The sequence below is a fragment of the Mirounga angustirostris genome, unplaced genomic scaffold, assembly GCF_029215605.1.
Source record: "Mirounga angustirostris isolate CCGP_5_RB_7025 unplaced genomic scaffold, mMirAng1.0.hap1 SCAF_4, whole genome shotgun sequence".
NCBI classification, from domain to species: domain Eukaryota; kingdom Metazoa; phylum Chordata; class Mammalia; order Carnivora; family Phocidae; genus Mirounga; species Mirounga angustirostris.
In genome coordinates, this window is record NW_026991712.1 from 141,182,918 (window position 1) to 141,203,191 (window position 20,274).

Sequence of the window (20,274 nt, forward strand, 5' to 3'; positions counted from 1 at the left end):
ATTCCCTCAAGCCCTAGCTGGCTGTGTCATCCTGACCCCTCCTCTGGTTCACTTCCAGCCTGTCTGTTCACTTCCACTAACGTGTTCATCCTGAGGAGACTCCTGGGCCAGTCCTCATGGAGACAGTCACTATTGGATGGAGCCACAGGAAGCTGCCATTGTTTTTTGGTAGGTGAACAATAGCCAAATATCGGCAGTTATATCCAGAGTGGTTTCTTCATCGTAAATCGGGGTGTTGTCAGTACCTGGATCACGGGGTTGTTGGGAGAGTTAAATAGATAATGTTTATAAAGACACCGACGACATTGCTTGGAACATGGTCTGTGCTCAACAAAAGGGAGCCAGGATGAGAATCTGGTTACCATTGTCCCGGGCTCCTTACTCCATCTTCCTGCGAATGGAGTCTTGCTCCCAGGCCCTGCCTAATGCTGACTTGTGCCCCTCCGTACAACTCGAGTCTGCCTGAAACACCCGTCCAGCTGCCAGGATCCCACCACCGAAGACTATCTCCAGGCCCGTGTGACTCGCCTGAGTGTCTGCCCGCCTGCCATTGCCAAGTTCGGCGGTGCCTTTACTGCTGAATTGCCCCAGCGTAGCCAGCCGCAGGCACAGGTCCCTCAGCCCGTGTTCACCGAGGTATGCTGGTCCTAGGTTTGCTTCCCATTGCATCTAGAAGAAATGAGACAGCAGGGTCTTCTGGGGAGGGGGTGGGGCGGGGCACCACTGACTGCTCAGCCAGGGCAGTTCTGTAAATTTGTTCCTAGGCTCAGAACGGAGCCATGGTCAGGACGAATTCCCACTAGCCTGGCTTCCAAGAGGGCAGTGCCTGACCAGGGCCAACTTAGTCCTTTGCAATGAGAAATGGAGCTGCCAAAAGGAAAAAAGAATGCCGGCATCAGTCCACGGTCTCCCTGTGAAATCCTCAGGGCAAGTTTATGGGATGCTGGCTGAAGAGTGAATCTGAGAAAAGGAGGCCAAGCATCGTGAGGGATGATGAGGCCTGATGAGTCCACTGCCCCAGCTGAGCACCCTGTCCGGTGGCCAGTTGGAGTCGGGGCTTGGTTCACAGACTTTCTTCTCTTGAGCGGGGCTAGGTAAAAACAACCAGTTCTTCCCCCTAAACATGTTAATTGTTTTCCTATTCCACTATGACCTCTGTCCTTGGGTGAACACCGTCCTCGATCACATATGGCGATACTATTTGATTATATATATATTTTTTAAGATTTTTTATTTATTTATTTGAGACAGAGAGAATGAGATACAGAGAGCATGAGAGGGAGGAGGGTCAGAGGGAGAAGCAGACTCCCTGCCGAGCAGGGAGCCCGATGCGGGACTCGATCCCGGGACTCCAGGATCATGACCTGAGCCGAAGGCAGTCGCTTAACCAACTGAGCCACCCAGGCACCCCTATTTGATTCTATTAACTGTCTACTGGCTTCCTGAAATGCAATTAATCTGTTTTGCCTCTCTGAGATGATCCAAGTCATATTCAGTTTAATTCAATTCAATATGACAGATGTTTACTGTGCACCTACTAAGTGCTAGGCCTGCCTAAGATTTTCCAGGTCATATTAAATTCAGTCTCTTCAATTAAGTTTAATTTGACAAGTATTTAGTGAGCTAGGCCCTGTCCTAGATCCCAGGGCTGCAGTGGTAGACATTATACATACAGCATTCATCCCGTAATCTAGTTAGGGGAGCTAGACAGGTAAAAAAGCAATTACAAAACCGTGTAGAAGGGTTAAGATGGTGAAGTATGAGGTGCCACTGGGGAGTCATAGGAAAAGCATCTCATTTACATTTCTTTTTTTTTTTTAATTTTTTAATTTATTTTTTGACAGAGAGAAGAGACAGCGAGAGAGGGAACACAAGCAGGGGGAGTGGGAGAGGGAGAAGCAGGCTTCCCGCGGAGCAGGGAGCCCGAGGCGGGGCTCGATCCCAGGACCCTGGGACCATGACCTGAGCTGAAGGCAGGCAGATGCTTAACGACTGAGCCACCCAAGAGCCCCTCGTTTACATTTCTAGAGGGCTTCCTGGAAGAAGTGATGTCTGCTCTGAGGCCTGAAAGATCAATAGGAGTAGGGGGAAGCGTGCACATGCGTTTGTGTGTGTTTGTGAATGCGTGTGCATGTGTGTGTGTTTGTGCGTCTGTGTGTGTGCATGGACGCATATGTGGGTGTGTGTGGGGGGCACAGCGGAGACAAGATTAGGAGGGTACTGGGGTGAGGCTAGGAAAGTGAGCAGGGGTGAAAAACTGCAAGGTCTCCTAGCCCAGTTAAGGAGTTAGGACTTTGTCCTCATAACAAGAGGAAGCTATTTGAAAAGTTTTAAGCAGGTGGCGAAGTAATCCTATTTGTGGTTTAGGAAGATCACTCTGGAGTGAAGGCTTTGGGGGATTTCCAATATCCTCTACTAATACTTTTATAGATACCTGTCTCCATTTCTGCTTACATATGATTAAGTTTTCTCCATGAATTATGGATCATCTAGTTTATTTCATCCATTATTTCCAAGTTTCTGATGGGCTGGGGTAGGGGTTGGGGAACACTCTTTGTCACCCCATGAACTCTATTCCCTCTCTTTTTCTGCCCCGTGTTGCTAGAAATAAACCATAATGCCCCACCCCAGAGCCTAGTAATAAAATACTGGAATAATGCCACACAGAAAAAGAGGTATTTTCATTAGCGTTAAAACACTTTTTTGGAGGGAGCAAAATGGCCATAAAGATGGCTTTAAAAGTAAGAATTTTTAACTCTGTATTTGGTTGTTCGGGTTACTAAATGATTTCTGTATTATGAGGGAGACTGATGTGTGAGTGACGGAGACATCATTGATCACTTCATTAATGGAAAAGGCTCTGGGGAAGGACAGAGATAATCCTGTTAGGGAAATCAGCATGTTCTAATTGACTTAGAAGTAGTGGGGGCAGAGGGCTCCATTTCTTCTCCTTCACTTGCTGTCATCGGATTGAGGGCAAGCAACGCTCTGCAGTTCTCGCCTGAGACTAGGTTTTCCGTCACCAAGGGGAGAAAGAGGGACCTGATGCTGGCCTCTTGTGCCGCCATGACTGTCTATCTGGGGCTTCCCGGGTAAAGTGTGGATAAGGAGCAAAATGGAACTTCCTGATACTTACAGAGTTACTCTTCACTTCAGTCTGGGTTTAACACATGAGGAATGCTTTGCCTAGATTTTCCATCTTTTATCACTTACTAGCTATTAAAAAGTGCACATGTTGTGTGCATGATGTATGTGGATAACAAAGGATACAGCCCCTGATAGGGCTAGATCCTGACAACTCTAGAAAACAGCTCAGTTTGCCCTTGTGACTCCTCAGCCTCCTTGGCGGTGTGAGCCTCCCTCTGTGGGCTTCTCTTCCTTCCTCCCATTGCTTTCATGGGATTCCCTCCCTCCTTTCTTCCCCTCCCTCCCTCCCTCCTTTCCTTCCTTCCTAACTTCCTTCCTTCCTGCCTTCCTCCCTTCCTTCCTTCCTTCCTTCCTACCTTCCTTCCTTCCTTCATTCTTTCCCTCCCTCTCTCCCCCCCCCTCCCTTCCTTACTTCCTTCCTTCCTTCCAGGAAGGGTTAGTAACTTGCAACTTAAACCCATTCCATAAACATGAGTACCAGTGAGACCTAAAAAATAAGTGAGATCCTGTACCTTAGAAGGCAAGCCATAAATAGTGATTCTATAATGTGGAAAGTTCTGAGGGTTCTAAGAGAGCAGGAGAAAGTGCTTACATTCATTGAGCAACTTCTAGTGGCTACCTACTCGCTGTACATTATTTCTTTTAATCCTTATGAAAACCTTCTGAGGTAGGAATTTTAATCCCCATTGTATTCGTGAGAAGATGATGTTCAGGGGACGCAAATAACTTGTTCAATGTCACAAAGTTCAGCTATGGCCCCAGGTCCATTTGACTCTGATACTCATGTTTATTTCACTGGTGTTTCAAAGTATAGAGAGAATATATCCAGGTTTTGCTGGGGGAGAGGGACTATGGGTAAAGGCTTCACAAAGGGGTAATACTGGAGATGGGCACTGAAGAGTAGGGTACTATTTTAGTATTTGAAAACTGGGATTTCGTAGTGAGATAAGCTTTTTAGTCAGAGAGAGGAGAAACATACAAGGAAACTTTTCACATGCATGCTAAGTGAGAGAAAGTTTCAAGTAGAGACTTCTGCTCTCCAAATAGGGTTTCTGGACCATAGCAAGATGTGTTGGGGGGAAAAGAACAGGCTTTGAAGCTTGGCTTCAAGCCCTAGCTCCACCGTTCTTTGACTTTCTCGTGTGATCTTTGGCAAAAATAACCACTCAGAGGCTCAGTTTCTGCATCTGTCAAATGGGAATAGTGATATCTATAGTAATATCTGAGAAGATTGAAGGAGCAGATGTTTATAAGGTGCCTGGCACATGGCAGGCCCTCAGTCAATATTAGCAATTCTTAAGATAAACAGCTACCCTTTGGGGTCCAAGTCACTGGGGTCAGCCAGGAGAAAGAAGTGAGGGCATTCCCAGACTCAGCCTGGATTTGGGTGACGGCTCTCAGAAGCAAACACAGCTCCCTCTAATGACACCCCACTTGGTCATGTCTGGGGGCATAACCATTCCCACCTTTTATTGTATAGTTAGCAAAGCTTTTATAGGCTTCTGTTTCCTAGGAAGGCAATTTTTGAAGTGTTTATTATTTCTGGTTTTTACTCAGGTGCTTGCTCCCTCCTCTTTGCTCCATTGGATGATGGGGAACGTTAGAACATTTTGGTCCACTGAGGCCAATTTGGTATGTGCAGCAGAAGGCCTGTGATGTTCATGAGCCAAGAAGTCTGAGGAAACGGGTCTGTGGACATGGGAAGATGCAGCCTCATAAGAATCCTGTACTGGCGCCCTGAGCCCATGGTCTCGGGCCACGGAGTCAATGGAGTGGAAGGTGAGGCAAGCACTCACTGTACAAACTGCGGACAGGAAATGTTACCCAGAAGATCAATTTCTTTCCCCCAGCACCAAAACTTACGGGAGAACAATTCTTTGCAATACTGCAAACCCAGAGCATGTGTCTCTCCAAACCCTTCCACTGAAGCTGTGGCTTAAGTACGTGATCTGCCCCCTCCTCACTCTCTTATCCGACCTCGTCTTCTACTCTTCTCCCTTTGATCTGCTGGGCTCCAGCCCCATTCATCGCTCTGCTTTTCTAGAACATTCCAGTCCTGCCCCTGCCATAGGGCCTTTGCTCTAGCTTTTCCTTCTGCCCAGAATGTTCTTTCCTGACTGCCCTGTTTAATAATGCTCCCTCATACCCTGCTTTCATGGGATTCCCTCCCTCCTTTATATGGAAATAGGGCCTTTGCAGATGTTAAATCTATCTTCCTTACCTGCTTCATTTTTCCAGAGCACTTATTTCTAAGTTATAATGTTAGTTACATAACTTAGTTATCATCCTAACTAAGTTAGAATGCTATTTTAGCATTGTTATGGATTGCATTTACTTGCCTCCCCCAAATTCATATGTTGAAGTCCTAACCCCCAGTACCTCAGAATGTGACCTTATTTGGAGGTAGGGTCTTTACAGAGGTAATCAAGTTCAAGTGAGGTCATTAGGATGGGCCCTAACCCGATATGACAGGTGTCCTTACACAAAGGGAAAACATAAGAAGTAAACATAGAGATACACACAGCAAGAAGACAGTGTGAAGACACGCAGAGAGAAGACAGCCATCTACAAGCCAAGGACAGAGGCCTGGAACAGACTCTTCCCTGAGGGCCCTCCAAAGGAACCAATCCTGCTAACACCTGGATCTCAGACCCCCAGTCTCCAGGTGAGACAGTACATTTTTGTCGTCTAACCCACTGGATTTGTGGTGGTTCAGCCCTGGCGAACTAATATACATTCTCTGTCCTTTCCTTTTCCATAATCAAACTTCTTTTAGAACTCTCCCTGCTAGAACACAAGCTTCTCAAGGCAGAGATGGTTTTCTGTTTTGATACTGATACAACCCCAGTCCCAGAACGATGCCTGCCATATAGTTGTTGTTCAATAAATATTTGTCGAGTAAATCTATCAGAAGACAGAGCATTCATATATTTTCTCTCCAAGTGCCCATATCAGGAACGAGACTGAGAAGAGCAGGTCTCTGACATTATTCTCTTGGTTCTTCAACGTTGGAGTCAGAACCCCTGCGCTGTGGGTGCTACCTTCGCTTCCAGTGGGTTTCAGAAACCTGAGCCATTCTTCAGAAGACCTTTAAGGACGTGGAGGGAGCAGCCCTCATCAGTGCTCCGAGAGAGTAGCTCCAGATGGAGCGTTTAGCACAAGGCTCGGGATCCAGTTAACACTCGACCGCACTGCCACGAGCACTAATAAGGCCCGACGGCCCAATAGGCTGTCCCGCGGTGAGGCTGTGTTGGGAAGAGGTTACCAGTAAACAAGATTATTCTCTTGACGGTTAGCTTGGCGGGGGTCAGCAATGCTGAAAGTAGAGTCTGGTCAAGGCAGAGGCGCAGGTGGAAATTCTGGGCTCCCAAGCCAGTTTCAAAAGGAGAACCACCTTCCCTTTTGGCTGGCTGCAGCAGTGAACAGTTTTCTGGAGACACAAAAGGTCCTCTTCCTTTTCTTTGGCCCTGCTCTCGCACTGGCCCAAGCAAACTGAATGTATTAGCATAGTAGAACAGCTTTTATTGAGCACCTACTTATGTGGCCGGCGCCGTTCTCCCAGGAGGAGACGAAGAGGTGAGAGCCACATCAGAGAGGTATCATGAGGATGGAATTAAGTTAAATGAAATGAAATTAAATGATAAGGAATGTAAAGGTCTGGCTTCGAGTGAGCATTGGAGGGGGCTGAATTCCTTTCTTTGGCTTTTGGTGAGGGTAGTAACCTGGGGTGGAAGGCAGAGCATACTGGAAAAAGGCAAGTTGATTTTTAGTGTGTCACAGTGACAAAGCCTCTTATGTGTTATAGGTTTCAGAGGAGGCAAGCGTCATTCGGCTAGACTGGTCAAGGGGACAAGAGTGGGCCCAGAGGCTGAGGAATATTTGGGTAAGGGGAGATGTCTGGAGGTGTATGGGTTGGGGCTGAAACCTATGTATTTTGTAGGGACAAAGGCACAGCTGTGGGTTGAAGTGTGAGCATTTGGGAGGTCTCCCAGGTAAAGCCTGGGACCAGGAAGGTGTGTGTGGGGGGGCTAGGCTGTGTGTGTGTGTACTATTTCTTTAAAAGTCACTTGCCTCTATGAACTACCTTCAATTATCATCTCCTTTTTCTAGCTGAGGAGATGGAGGCCCAGAGGGGAACTTGTCCAAGGTTTCGCAGACTGGAGGAGGCAGAGTCTTGCATTCTAAAACTCATGCCTTTTCCCACAAACCCAACTGTCTCCAGTCTTTCTCTTGTCAGCTGCTAGCTCCTTTCTAGCCCATGTCCTCCCAGGGTGTGGGACTACAGTCCCTTTCTGGCAGTGGAATTCCTGCTGAGGAGCGCAGTGCACTTTGCTAGGTGCCTGTGTCCCATCCCTTCACATGGTCCGTGCGACGGATGGTTGCACCTTCACTGAGACCAAACCAATGTCCGTGAAGATGTATAAGTATCTTGGGGCTGCTGTAACAAGTACTGCAAACTAGATGGCTTAAAACAATAAAAATTTATTGTCTCACAGTTCTGGAATCAAGGTATTGGCAGGGCTACACTCACTCTGCAACCTGTAGGTGAGAATCCTGCTTTGATGCTTCCTAGCTTCTGGTCCTATTGTTGGCATTCCTTGCTTGCAAGGCCCTACTCCAATCTCAGCCTCTGTCTTCACAGGTGTGTCTCTTCTTATAGGGACTTCGATCATATTGAATTAGGGCTGACCCCAATGACCTCATCTTAACTTGATTTAACATCTGCAAAGGTCCTATTTCCATATAAAGTCACATTCACAGGTGCTGGGGGTTGGGACTTCAACAGATCTTTCTAGGCAACAGAACTCGACCCATAACAGAGTACCTTCGTCAGAATCCCACTACTGCCTGGGAACCTCAAATTGGATTACATTTTGCATTTTAAAAATTTCAGCACTTTCTCAGAGTGGCTCCTTGCTTTTTTGCCCCTAGATTCTTTATATTCTTTCTCACCTCCTTGCTTGGTTTATCTAACTCACAGTTGGGATTATCCTCTTCCTTCATTTGTGCTGGGAAGTTTCTCCTTTACACTCAGCTAGCTCTGCAAATCATCCTCCTCGACCTGAGCCCTGCTGGCAGCTTCTTTCTCTAAACCCCATAGCAATTTGAGTCATACAATACTTAGGTTGACTATTTTACAGTTTACTAATTCCTACTTACCACTTGGTCTTATTTGCCTAACTGGGTTATAATTTTCTGATTCTCAGCAATAGAGGCTAATCACAACTCTTGCTCCAGGGTTTAGCATAGGGTGAGCACACTCTAACTCTCCATGAGCCTTGCTGGGGGAATAGTATTCGTTTGTTTCAGATTCTGATTTTCTGTAAGGGTTCCTTGGATGAATACAACCACCCAGCCTAGTGACATCGAGGGCTGGGCAGTGATCTGGTAAGGCTGATGCTTACAGGAAGCCAAGCTTGGCCGGGCCCTGAATTCAGTACTTTTTCTCCTTTTGCAAGATTTGAATCATCTGGGTAATTGTCTTAACTTTCCACCTGACTTAGCCTGTGCCCACCCAGCCAAAATCACTAGAGGTTTGACTAATCTAAGGACTGGTAGACTGGAAGCTAAACTGATTACAGACCTAAGCAGGCTCAACCGGAAAATCTAAGGGCCCCTTTGTTCCAGGTGTCCTCAGAGTGGCTCCGCCTCTGGGGCATCACATTGCAGGCTCTGCTCCTGGGGAGCAAGATGCTTCTCTTTCCTCCCCAAAGGCTGGCAGGAGCCACGGAATGGTCTTTCGGCCCTGATGGCTTTAACCTTACTGACAGTACATCCTCTGTGGGGCCCTGGTGCTTCCTCCTTCTTCTTAAGCACCTCTCCCGAGACTTTCCAGGGATGGCAGTGGGGGCAGGACGGAACAGAGCCCATGTTCCCTTCCCTTTGTTTTTAGAAGTGACAGTCCCAATGTCCATGACACCCAAGAAAGTTAGCAAGAAATTGAGAATCTGAGAACTTTAGGCTGGATGATTTTGCCCAAATATATCTTGTTTGAGGAGTAGAAAACTGAGGCCTCAAGAAATGAAGCTGTGTGCTGAAGACAAACTTTACAAAGATTAGGTGACAAATGTGAGATTAGGACCCAGGTCTTCTTCCATCCAGGCCAGGTCTGCTCTGCTCTCCCAGGTTGCCTTGGTCATCATGGAGCCAGGGACCCAGGCAGGGACTCTGCCCCATACAAGGAGTATGGGGGGGGTGGGTGGTATTCTTCTGCATGTAGGATTCAACCCACTTGAGCTGGTCTCTGCTCCCCTTTCCAGCCTGAGCTGTACCTTTCTTCCCCTTGTTTACAAAACGGTAGCTGTCCTGGCCTCATTCCCACCTCTCCACCTCCAAGGCTTCACACACTGTTCTCACAGTCTGGAGCCAGATTTTGCCCACACTTCACCTGTATAATACCAACTTATTCTCTAATTCTCAGCTTAAATGTCACTGCCTCAGAGCAATCTTCTTGAGCTCTGTCATCTAAATAACACTCAGCATTAATTGCTTTCTTCTTCTTTTTTTTTTAGAGAGAGGGAGATTCTCTCTCTCCCTCTCCCTCTGCCCCTACCCACCCCCTCTCTCTCAGGGGCAGAGGGAGGGGCGGAGGGAGAGGGAGAGAGAGAATCTCAAGCAGACTCCACGCCCAGTGCAGAGCCCGACATGGGACTCCATCTCACAACCCTGAGATCATGACCTGAGCTGAAACCAAGAGTCGGATGCTTAACCACCTGAGCCACCCAGGCACCCCTGCATTAACTGCTTTCATAGGACTATGCATTTTCTTTCAGAGACTTGTCTGTTTATTTGAAGTCTGTGCTCTCCTACCTCACCTAGTCTGCAAGGCTCATGAGGGCAGGGACCATGGCTGCCTTGTTAACTACCATATAATCTGGATCACGCACATGGTAGGTACTCTGCAGATATTTGCCAAATAAATGAATGAATGAATAAAATAAAAGACTGGCTTCTTGGATATGAGAGGGGCTGACCTGTCCACTTACTGGAGCTTTGTTATTGCTACCATGTTATATAGAACCTACTAAGTCACTGTTCAAGCAGGCTTGTGTTATGGGTCTTATATTCAAGCTTTTATATAAGGCAACTGAGGCTCAGAGAGGACAAGTAGCTTGCCTAAGGTCACCCACATTGTAAATGGCCATGCCTAGGTTAGAATGCAAGTTTGCCTGGCTCCAAAGCTGAATTTTGTTCATTATATTACTATTATTTATTATTATTATTATTATTTTGAGAGAGAGACAGAGAGACAGAGAGACAGAGAGAGCACATGAGCAGAGGGATGGGGGAACAGAGGAAGAGGGAGAGAGAGAATCTTAAGATTCTCTTAAGAGAATCTCCCTCTGACTCGGGGCTCGATCTCACAACCCTGAGATCATGACCTGAGCTGAAACCAAGATTTGGATGCTTAACCAACTGAGCCACCCAGATGCTCTTGCTCATTATTTTATGGGGTTTCCTCTGTATATCAGAAACTTTCTCTGTCTATAAGGAATGTCACCATGCCCCTGTGTGCATCAGATAGTTCAGGCTTTGGCTTTCCAAAGATTGCACACCTTATCAGTGGAAGAGCAAGCTCTTGATAGAACTTTGCTGACTCTTAAGTCAGAGTTTTGCATTCCAGCTTCACACTCGGGCACCCCTTGGCTATGCACTCTATGGGGTTATTAGGCTCCTGGGCATGCACTAGCAGAACTCTGGCCTGTGTGGGGTGAAAAGAAGCCATTACAACACCCATTCACCGTGAATCCTGTTTTTTATTTTATCCCTCGTAACTGAGAACAAAGCTCATTTCACCAAAATGTTCTGGTGCCAGGGGCCCAATGAAACTCCCGTTTTCAGTCACTTGCACATAGTTAAGTGGAGACAGCTAGAACACTCTAATTACTGAGCTGGTCGGTCCTGCTGACTCCTGTAAGGTATTTGGAGCAGTGCAGGAAGTAAGGCTTCCTTTCCAGTTTACATCACCATTTAATCTAATTATTCCTTCCAGTTTAGCTTTCACATATTCCATCAAAGAAGAGATTGCTCATTTCCTTGTGAAACTGTATACATCCACTGTAATGTGATTTTTTTTGCCTCTCATAAGTAATCTGAGATTTCCTAACCTTCTCCCCCTACTGTATTCTCTGGTTAATGTATAAACTTGGGAGAAGTTTCTTGACAGAGAAGTCAAGAGGGTCTCACCTGGGGGAATAGTATTTACATTTCAGAGAATTTGAGAGCTCAAAGGGGCCTTTCATGTCCTCAGCTGCATTAAGTCCTCCGTCTTCTAGCTAAGGAAACTGAGGCCCCAACGGGGGAAGCCAATCCCTTGTTGAACTATTCCTGAGCTCCTGCTATGTGTGAGATTCCAGGAAAAAGTAGCCCTTTCCCCTAGACCAAACCCCTGCCCTCAAGGAGCTTGTGTCCAGAGGAGAAGAGAGAAATGACTGTCATTGAAAATAATTAATGAATCTCAAATGCACAAAGTAATGTATAAAAGAAGTACAGGTTTTTTTTTTTCAATTAAATTACAAAAATTTTATGGAAAATTCCCCGAGTGATGCTTAAAATGAATTGTAAACAGTGAAAAAGCTTTCACTATGTAAAGAGTGGAGAAAGAGCATTCCAGGTGGAAGGAACAAGCGTATGGTTATGGCAATGGAGAGATGTCTGGAACATCTGGAGTGGGCAGATGAAGAGAGAATGCAGACAAAGAAGAAGTGAGAGTCAGGTGAGGGCCAGTCTCTGGTGGAGCCTGTATTAAGAATATCTTCTTGAGGTCATGTGTGGATACACTGTTTGCCCTTCTAAATCCACCCTCCACCCTTCTGTCCTGTGCTTTGTGCCCTAGGAGGCTGTCCTCCTTGCCCTCTGACTTCTGGTTGGGTTTGCCCCATAGGTGGCACCAGGGGAAATGAGAGTATGTGAGGGGAGAGGTTGGGGTATCATTCTCTGGGCTGCTTCCCGGCTGGGGGGTAGGCTAGCAAGATGTGCTATGGAAGACCACAATGAGGTGGTCATCTCCTATAGGTTTCCCTTCACATGTCCCTTTAGGCTTAGGGATGGTAACATACTCTGCTCTTGCCAGTTTCAGGTCACTTCTGGTCTCTTGTTAGACTCGCCCTCTCCTGCCCTGCCTCATGATGAATAGTCCCTTCATTAAACTCCCTTCAGTGACTCCATTGGAGTTTTCCATCTGTTTCCTGCAGGGTCCTTTAAGAAGGCTCCCACTCCAAAAGGCAGCCTGCAATGGAGAAGGCCCTCAAAGTGAGGACATCAGTGATGTGCATAAGTGGCTGTAGGTGCTAAGGGTCAGATAGAGGGAGAGATAGCTGGGGGCCTAGCAGAGGATCCTCTGAAACCCCACAACTGTGCCCATGACAAAGTAAGGCATCTCTCAACACCTGGCAGGCCCAGAGATCTCAAAGCTGTCTTATGAAGGTACCTATCAAGGAGGAACTTTCCTACACATTCCCTCTACCCCGATTCCCTAGCCCTGTGCTCCAACCACTGAGGGGCCAGAAGTCAGGATAAGCAAGCTCAGGGAGGAGACGGAGGGAGAGAGACCAAACCAGGGGCACCCATTGTGTGGAGGCATGCCACCCACCTGCTACAGCCGACCCAGTAGATTGAAGTACTGACTGATATATTGGCATCTCAAAGTTGAGTTGTTGTCTGAGTTGTCAGAAAAGTCGTAGAATTGTCTGAGTTTTCCACCAGGTACGGGGGAATGACTTTGACTCCTACCAAACAAATTTATAGGGATTGTTGGAAATCAAACATGCCATGAGTGCTTTTAGGATTACTCTCCATGTAATCTCCAGGTATGTCTTCACATATTGGTCTTATGATTTTAGTAAATGCCACAAACTAAAACCCTATTTCACTGTGTTGGGCTTGCTAGACCATGAAACTCTTTTTTTGAGTAACTCTTAGGTAACTGATGTTCCTTGCAATATGCTTTGGAAAATATTGCTTCTGATACCAAATACGCAAGTAAGTAAGTAAAAATAATTTTTTTTTCTTCTTAGGGAGAACATTGGAATAGCTGCTATGATGAAGCTCAGGCTGCTATGAGGAAGCAGTCTACCCCATGGTATGATTTTATCCTAACAATATAGTTGTAAATAAAAAATTGATGCAGAGACCAGAAAGTTATAAAAAATCATCAGAGAACATTTTGCATACTTGCCATGTTACAGAAATAGTTAAGTTACACTAATAATGTGGATGCTTTGTATTCCTTTAATGAGCTCTGAGACCCCACAGCTCATGGAGAGTCCTGGGAGGGGCCTACTGGGCATTAAAGGGAGGGTGTTAAAAGAATAATGAGTATTTGTCTACCATGTAGTAGCCATCCACATGAAATACTGTGGACTTTGCTTTTATAAAGTCATGTCATAATTTTATAATTGATTTAAAATACTTGCTAGAATCATGGCAATAAAGCAATAAATGAAAGCTAGGAAGAAAAAAATACGAGGCAAAAACTTGCCCTAGAGGGCCTTGATATTCACGTTTTTTGTTACTTTTTTTACTTCAAGTTTTTATTTAAATTCTAGTTACTTAACACATATGGTAAAATTGGTTTCAGGTGTAGAATTTAGTGATTCATCACTTACATAGAACACCCAGTGCTCATCACAACAAGTGGCCCCCTTAATACCCATCACCCATCTAACCCATATCTTGCCCACCTTCCTACTTCCCTCCATCAACCATCAGTTTGTTCTCTGTAGTTAAGAGTCTCTCATGATTTGCTTCCCTCTCTCTTTTTTCTCCCTCCCCTATGTTCATCTGTTTTCTTTCTTCTTTCTTTCTTTTTTTCTTTCTTTCTAAAGATTTTATTCATTTATTTAGAGAGAGAGTGCACGCGAGAGGGAGCAGGGCCAGAGGGAGAGGGGGAGAGAGAATCTCAAGCAGACTCTGTGCTGAGCACAGAGCCCGATGCAAGGCTTGACCCAACAACCCCAAGATCATGACCTGAGCTGAAACCAAGAGTCGGACGCTCAACCAAGCCACCCAGGCGCCCCTTCCTGTTTTGTTTCTAAATTCCACATATAGGAGTGAAATCCTATGGTATTCGTCTTTCTCTGACTGACTTATTTCATGAAATTCCCCTTTGTATGAGTAATGACAGGCTGACAGGCAGGCCTTTGTAGACCCTTCATGTAATCCCTCAGACTTCCATTGTTTACATTTTTTACCCTCAAAGAATCAAATATTGAAGTTATGGGTGCTAGTGTTAACAACCACCACAGGGAAGATGTTCACAACCTATTTGCTGAATGAATGATTCAGCCAGCACCTTCCTCTTACAGAGAGGACATGGACACTGTTGTGCCATTTCTGTCCTTTCTCTGCTTGGCTTCATGCTGGGGACTTTATAGACTTTAAGTCTAAACGTCACAAAATCTCTGTGAGGCAGGAGTTAAGATTCTTATTGTGTGGCTAAGAAGGCTGAGGCCCAGAGAAGTCACACAGCTGGGACTTACCTCCCCACCAATGTAAAAGTAAAATGCAGTAAAATGTACCTGTTCTTGGGTTTGTTGGACTGTTGCACATTTAGCCTAAGACAGGAACCATAAAGCATAGAGGAGACCGATGGTACCTTCCTAAAAAGCTTTGAATGTGAGAGTTTTGGGCCCAATGGCTCTGACCACTTTAGGAAACCAAGTATAATACTTGACAGGCATTTCCCAGGCTATGAGGTTACAAGATGTTGGAAAGGAGGCCTTAGAATTGAGAGAACAAAGTAAACAGAGAATGATACATATTCCAATATTTGACAGTGTTATGAAATAGGGAGGGTTTGCCTTTGGCACCCCTTCATCACCCTTTATTGCCTTCAGAATCCAAAGAGCTAGACATTTAATGGCGGGATTCTGGATATTTTTTCCTGGGCGGGATTCAAAGCATTGTTTTGGGTATTCACTCTGCTTCCTTCTTATGAGCATGGCTTTTGGCATTCCTGTGAGGTTGCCAAGTTCATCTTCCCATTTAGTGAAAGACTCAATTTCTATGGTCTAGTCTTATTTTACAAAAACACACCTCAAGGCTTGGAGAACGAAGCTGAGCCAAGGTGCGGGCCAACTGCGTTCTCCTGTGACCTTCAGGCTATGTGTTCCTGATTCTTTTCTTTTTTTTTTGAAAGATATTATTTATTTATTTGAGAGAGAGTGAGAGCCAGAGAGATCACGGAGGGAGAAGCAGACTTGCCACTGAGCAGAGAGCCCGATGTGGGGCTCGATCCCAGGACTCTTGAGATCATGACCTGAGCCGAAGGCAGACGCTAAACTGACTGAGCCTCCCAGGTGCCCCAATGCATTCCTGATTCTTGGGGAATGCCATCACTCATATTTTTGTTCCTTTACTCAGGTACACTGGGAGTGTTTCTTTCTTTTATTTTTTGGGGGGATATTTCTTTAAATGAAGCTTATTTAAACAGATCATGTTTACAATCTCTCCCTCCTCCATTACCAGTTCTGACCTCATCTCATACTATGTTCTCCCCATTCGCTCTGTTCCAGCCACATGGCCTCCTTGATGTTCCTGGGGTGTACTCAGCAGGCTTTACCTTAGCCTTTACACTGGCTGTTCCCTCTTCCCCAAGACACCTGCAAGCTTAGCCCTCACCTCCCTCAGCATCTGACTCCAATGTCAACTTTTTAGACTCAACGTTCCTGACCACCCCACTTTTTTTTAAAGATTTTTATTTATTTATTCATGAGAGACAGAGAGAGAGAGAGGCAGAGGGAGAAGCAGGCTCCCAAGGAGCAGAGAGCCCGATGCGGGACTCGATCCCAGGACCCTGGGATCATGACCTGAGCCGAAGGCAGATGCTTAACCATCTGAGACACCCAGGTGCCCCTGACCACCCCATTTTAAGTTGGACCCTTTCCTCACCCAGTACTCCTTTCTCCCCCTTTCCCTATTGTATCTGCTGTACTCAGAACAATGCCTGATGCAGAGAAGTACTCAATAAGTATTTTGAATAAATTAATGAATTCAAGCAGTTCTGCTTTAATTAGATTTTCAGCAGCCACTCAAAATTCTGAAATGCCTAAGCCTAGGTGGCACTGTTCCTGCTGCTCAAACACTTCCCATCTTTATTAAGCTCCTTCCTGCTGGCCAGCTTGAGGCTAACAGGGTCGAAGAGGAAGATAGCCTTCACCAACGGTGAAATGCTAGGAATGGCTGTATATCTTGAATAAATACTTTTCTACTTTATTTATTTTTTAACGATTTATTTATTTATTTATTTGAGAGAGAGAGGGAGTGAGAGAGAGATAGAACATAAGCAGGGAGGAGGGGCAGAGGGAGAGGGAGAAGCAGATTCCCCGCTGAGCAAGGAGCCTGATGCGGGGCTTGATCCCAGGACCCTGGGATCATGACCTCAGCCAAAGGCAGACACTTAATCGACTGAGCCACCCAGGCGCCCCAATACTTTTCCACTTTAAACACTCTTCATCAATCCACTCACATTCCAAATAAGGCTGACTGAAAAGAACCAACAGCTCCTAGTTGAGTTTGGTCTTCAATGTTGAGTCAAAATTTAAGTCAACCTTCATTTTCATTAATCTTTATTTTATGGTCAAGAGAGGGAGGTAGGGAGCTAGAGCATTTGGGTCTAAATCCTTGTTCTACCGTATATTGGCTGGGTCTTGGATAAACTTCTTCACCTCTCAGTCCTCCGTTCCTCGTTAGTAAAGGGAGGACAGTAGTAGCTACTTCATGGGGTTGTGGTGAGCATTTACCAGGTTAACGTATGTGAAGCACTTAGAACCGTACGTGTTCAGCAAGTGTTAGGGATCTTCCTATGAGTCATCAGAGGAGAATCCTGTCATCTTCCTGTTGAGTATAAGTGGAGGTGATGCAGCCCCCCTCCCTCCTTCACCCCCTTGGCTATCCACATCAGCTGCAGACCCCGGCTCTGGTGGGTGTAATGATTTCCGGGGTCTTGTATCGATGTAGCAGAAGGAGGCAAGGAGACAGATGTGCCCAATAAAAGCAGGTCATCAAAAACAACTCTCTGGCCAGCCTGGCTGGGCCCCCAGCGGTCATCCCTGCTCAGGGGCATCCCTACCCCCCCTACCCACCCCCCCCGGTAGCCACTGCCTGTGGACTCCCTGTGCCTGCAGCCGGAGAAAAGACCACACTCGGTGCTCTTGCCAAGTGATGGGTGAGAGGCGGGCTGGTGCCTGGCCCAGCCCCGTGACACAGGAACCTGTTGCCCCAACTGAGATAATTTTCTTGTCACAAGGCCTGAAATCCTCACTCGAAGTCCTCTTCAAACTGGTGTTCTGAAACAGGGCCAAGTCCCCAAGCCTGAGTTTCCAGGCTGGGGAGCTGGTGTTCCCTCAAATACACCTTTCTAAGAAAAAGAAAAAAAACTTAATACAGCTATACAGCTTGCCAGGGAGAATTAGGTGTCAGTGTCTTTTTTTTTTTCCTTTTTCTTTTTTCTTTTTTAAATTGGCTATTTGGATGTAGACAGGAAGCTTCAGAATCTTTTGCAAAAACAGGAGGAAAAAAAAAAGAGAGAAAAGAAATCCCCTACCTCCCTGGGGAGACATTTGAGGAACAGTCCAGCCTGAGGGAAGTTTGAATGCCAAGAAAGCCGTGTTCTGAGCTAGTCCGAATGTGGGCACGGTGGGCAAGACTTGGGCAGCTGCATAGCTACTGCTCAGCTTTCTATTCAAACCCACTCTGGCAGAGAGGAAATGTTCTTTCTTTTTTCTTTCATCACTTTCTTTTAAACGAAAGAAAAAAAAACCCACCATGAAAGATCCAGAGACGTACTGATGTCACTGAGAGGGGAGACCTAGGTCATAATCAAAAGTTGGTTTCAGGGGAACCTCCCCACCCCCGCCTCTCCTCCCCCACCCCACCCCACCCCCACCCCCACCCTACAATAAAAGCTTGGCTCTAAAAGGTGGCTCAGACAATGGATCAGATGCCAAACCATGTGAAGTGCCCAGAGGCAACTCCAAAACACCCGGCCCACCAGCGGGTAGAGGCTGCCAAGGAGCCAGATGCTGTAGCTTTAAAAATATCTTCAGCTGCTCGGCATCTGCAGTTGCAGAAGGAGCCGGCCGGGGCTGGGACAGCCAGGCAGGCGGCAGCAACCCCCCTGTATGTAATGGAGAGCGCCTCCAACCACGGGGCTGCCCATTTGGCCTTGTTAAATCACCCCCAGCATATGGTGAGAGACATCTGCCCAGGATTTGGACCTCACAGACTGGAAGAGGAAGGCTCCACACAGACACTCTGAGGCTGGAGAGGGTGGAGGCAGCTGGGAAGGCATTTCTAAGGCCATGGGGCCTCATTTCACAGAGGAGCCAGGATTCTGAGAAAGAAGGGGCTGGCTCAAGGTCATGCAATAGCCTACTGTTGGATCTGTAGGGGACAATTCATTCCGATTCTTTGAGCCTCTGTTTATTTATCTGTGAAGTGGGGTAAACATTTAGCTTACGGGCTAATGTGGTGGTTAGATGAAATCATTTAAGGGAATGGGCCCTGCTCAATACATTTCAGTGGAATATATTTCTCATTCTTTCAGTTCTAAAAGTCAAAGGCAGCCACTGACAATGTTACGTTTTTAAGAGGTTTCAGAAAAGATCCAATACTTTCCCAAATCCTTCTCTAGCTGCTTAGTGCTGGAGGGAACTGCATCCTTCTGACTACTATTTGAGTACAATTACAATGCAGTCTCACTTGCATGGATAAAAACGTCAACTGTGGAAGGTTTACTTCTAGGTAAGTTTCTTTTTTTAGGGGCAGTCGTGAATTTCAGTGCCCACTTTGTGGGAAGACTTAGAAACTAGGAAAACTAGGAGGGGAGCCAACATCTTCATTGGAAAGCAGCCCTGAGCCTCTCAGAGCCATCTCATTTCCCTCTACCTCAGACCTCAACTTCAAAATGGAAATTATGGTTTTGTTTTTCCTTTTTGGCTTCCAGATCACACTCCGTGATTATCTTTGCACCACTACCCTCCCATTAAAAAAAGCCACTAGGAAGTAAATTCTTAAGGAGGGCAGTGGCCCAGGCTGGAATGTAGTGGGGAAATATACTCCCAAAGTGGCATGAAACAAGGGGAAATTCACACAGAAATCCTTGTGGACGTTGGCTCTGCATGAACACCCGAGGTGACTGGAGGTACACCACTCTTCCCGCCTTGCATACAAACACTTCATGAATACCTCTGAAGAATATGACCTACCCTTGGAAGTATCCAGAATCCCTCCCAGATCAAATCTAAAGACTTCCCTATGCAGTGACATTATTACTCTTTCTTTATGACCAGAAATATTTGTGATGGCCTTACCAGTCTTTATTTTCACCTGTCTCCAATCCCAACAGCTTCTAACTCCCCATTAGAGAGACCAGTGGTTCCAGGTTCCACTGTAGATGCGGGACGTATGACTGGGTAAGTTTTGGTTTAAGGATGGGCCATAGGACCTACATGGATCCAGAGTGACTCTTTTTTTTGTTGTTGTTGTTGGGAATGCTGGGACTCTTTCTTGTTCCATATGAATGGTGAAGTAACTCAGAAAGATTCCTGCCTTAGGATTCCAAGGAAGGCAAAATGGAGAAACTGGGTGACTCTGTGTTTCTGGATCAAGCCATGACTGAAGACAGTGCTACCTTTGGACTTTTTACTTGTAAGAGCATTTTATAATTTACATATATTTATATGTATAATATGCATATTATATTTGTAATTTAAGCCTGTTGGAGTCGTATTTTCCATATTGAACAACTGAAAATATCCAGATGTGCTCAGGGAGCCCTAAGAGATTATAGACATTTGGCCCTGGCTTATCTTTAGTTTGTCAATTAAGACTTAAAGTCTTGTTGGTTTGTCATATATGTTATATGGCAAAGCCATTAGACCTGGTGGCCGAATGTGCAGATTTTGCTCTTATAGCATGAATAAGATAGTCTTCTTGGATTGGGAATGAGGATAAGTGGGGGCAAGTCTTCATCTGCCACCAAAAATGCCTTTCTGGTCCTTCATTTCTCCACTTGGACTGACAAGTCTGTTGTATTTCGTTAGGATTTGGCAAACCTCAATCATTTATCTATTACTGTTATAATTTTTTCTATATTCCTCTGTGTTACTAGTTACCTAATATTTT

The 20,274-nt window shown here is 45.8% G+C and overlaps 1 long non-coding RNA gene across 1 annotated transcript in view; it reads left to right on the forward strand.

The window, feature by feature from the left end:
• The window catches only part of LOC123859550 (uncharacterized), a 162,116-nt gene that overhangs the window by 124,796 nt on the left and 17,046 nt on the right, over positions 1–20,274 (forward strand). The window contains exons 9-13 of the long non-coding RNA XR_010410924.1: positions 59–168; positions 4,705–4,926; positions 9,921–10,037; positions 13,164–13,228; positions 19,496–19,797. This is a non-coding gene — a long non-coding RNA (uncharacterized LOC123859550). The remainder of the gene's footprint in view (positions 1–58; positions 169–4,704; positions 4,927–9,920; positions 10,038–13,163; positions 13,229–19,495; positions 19,798–20,274) is intronic.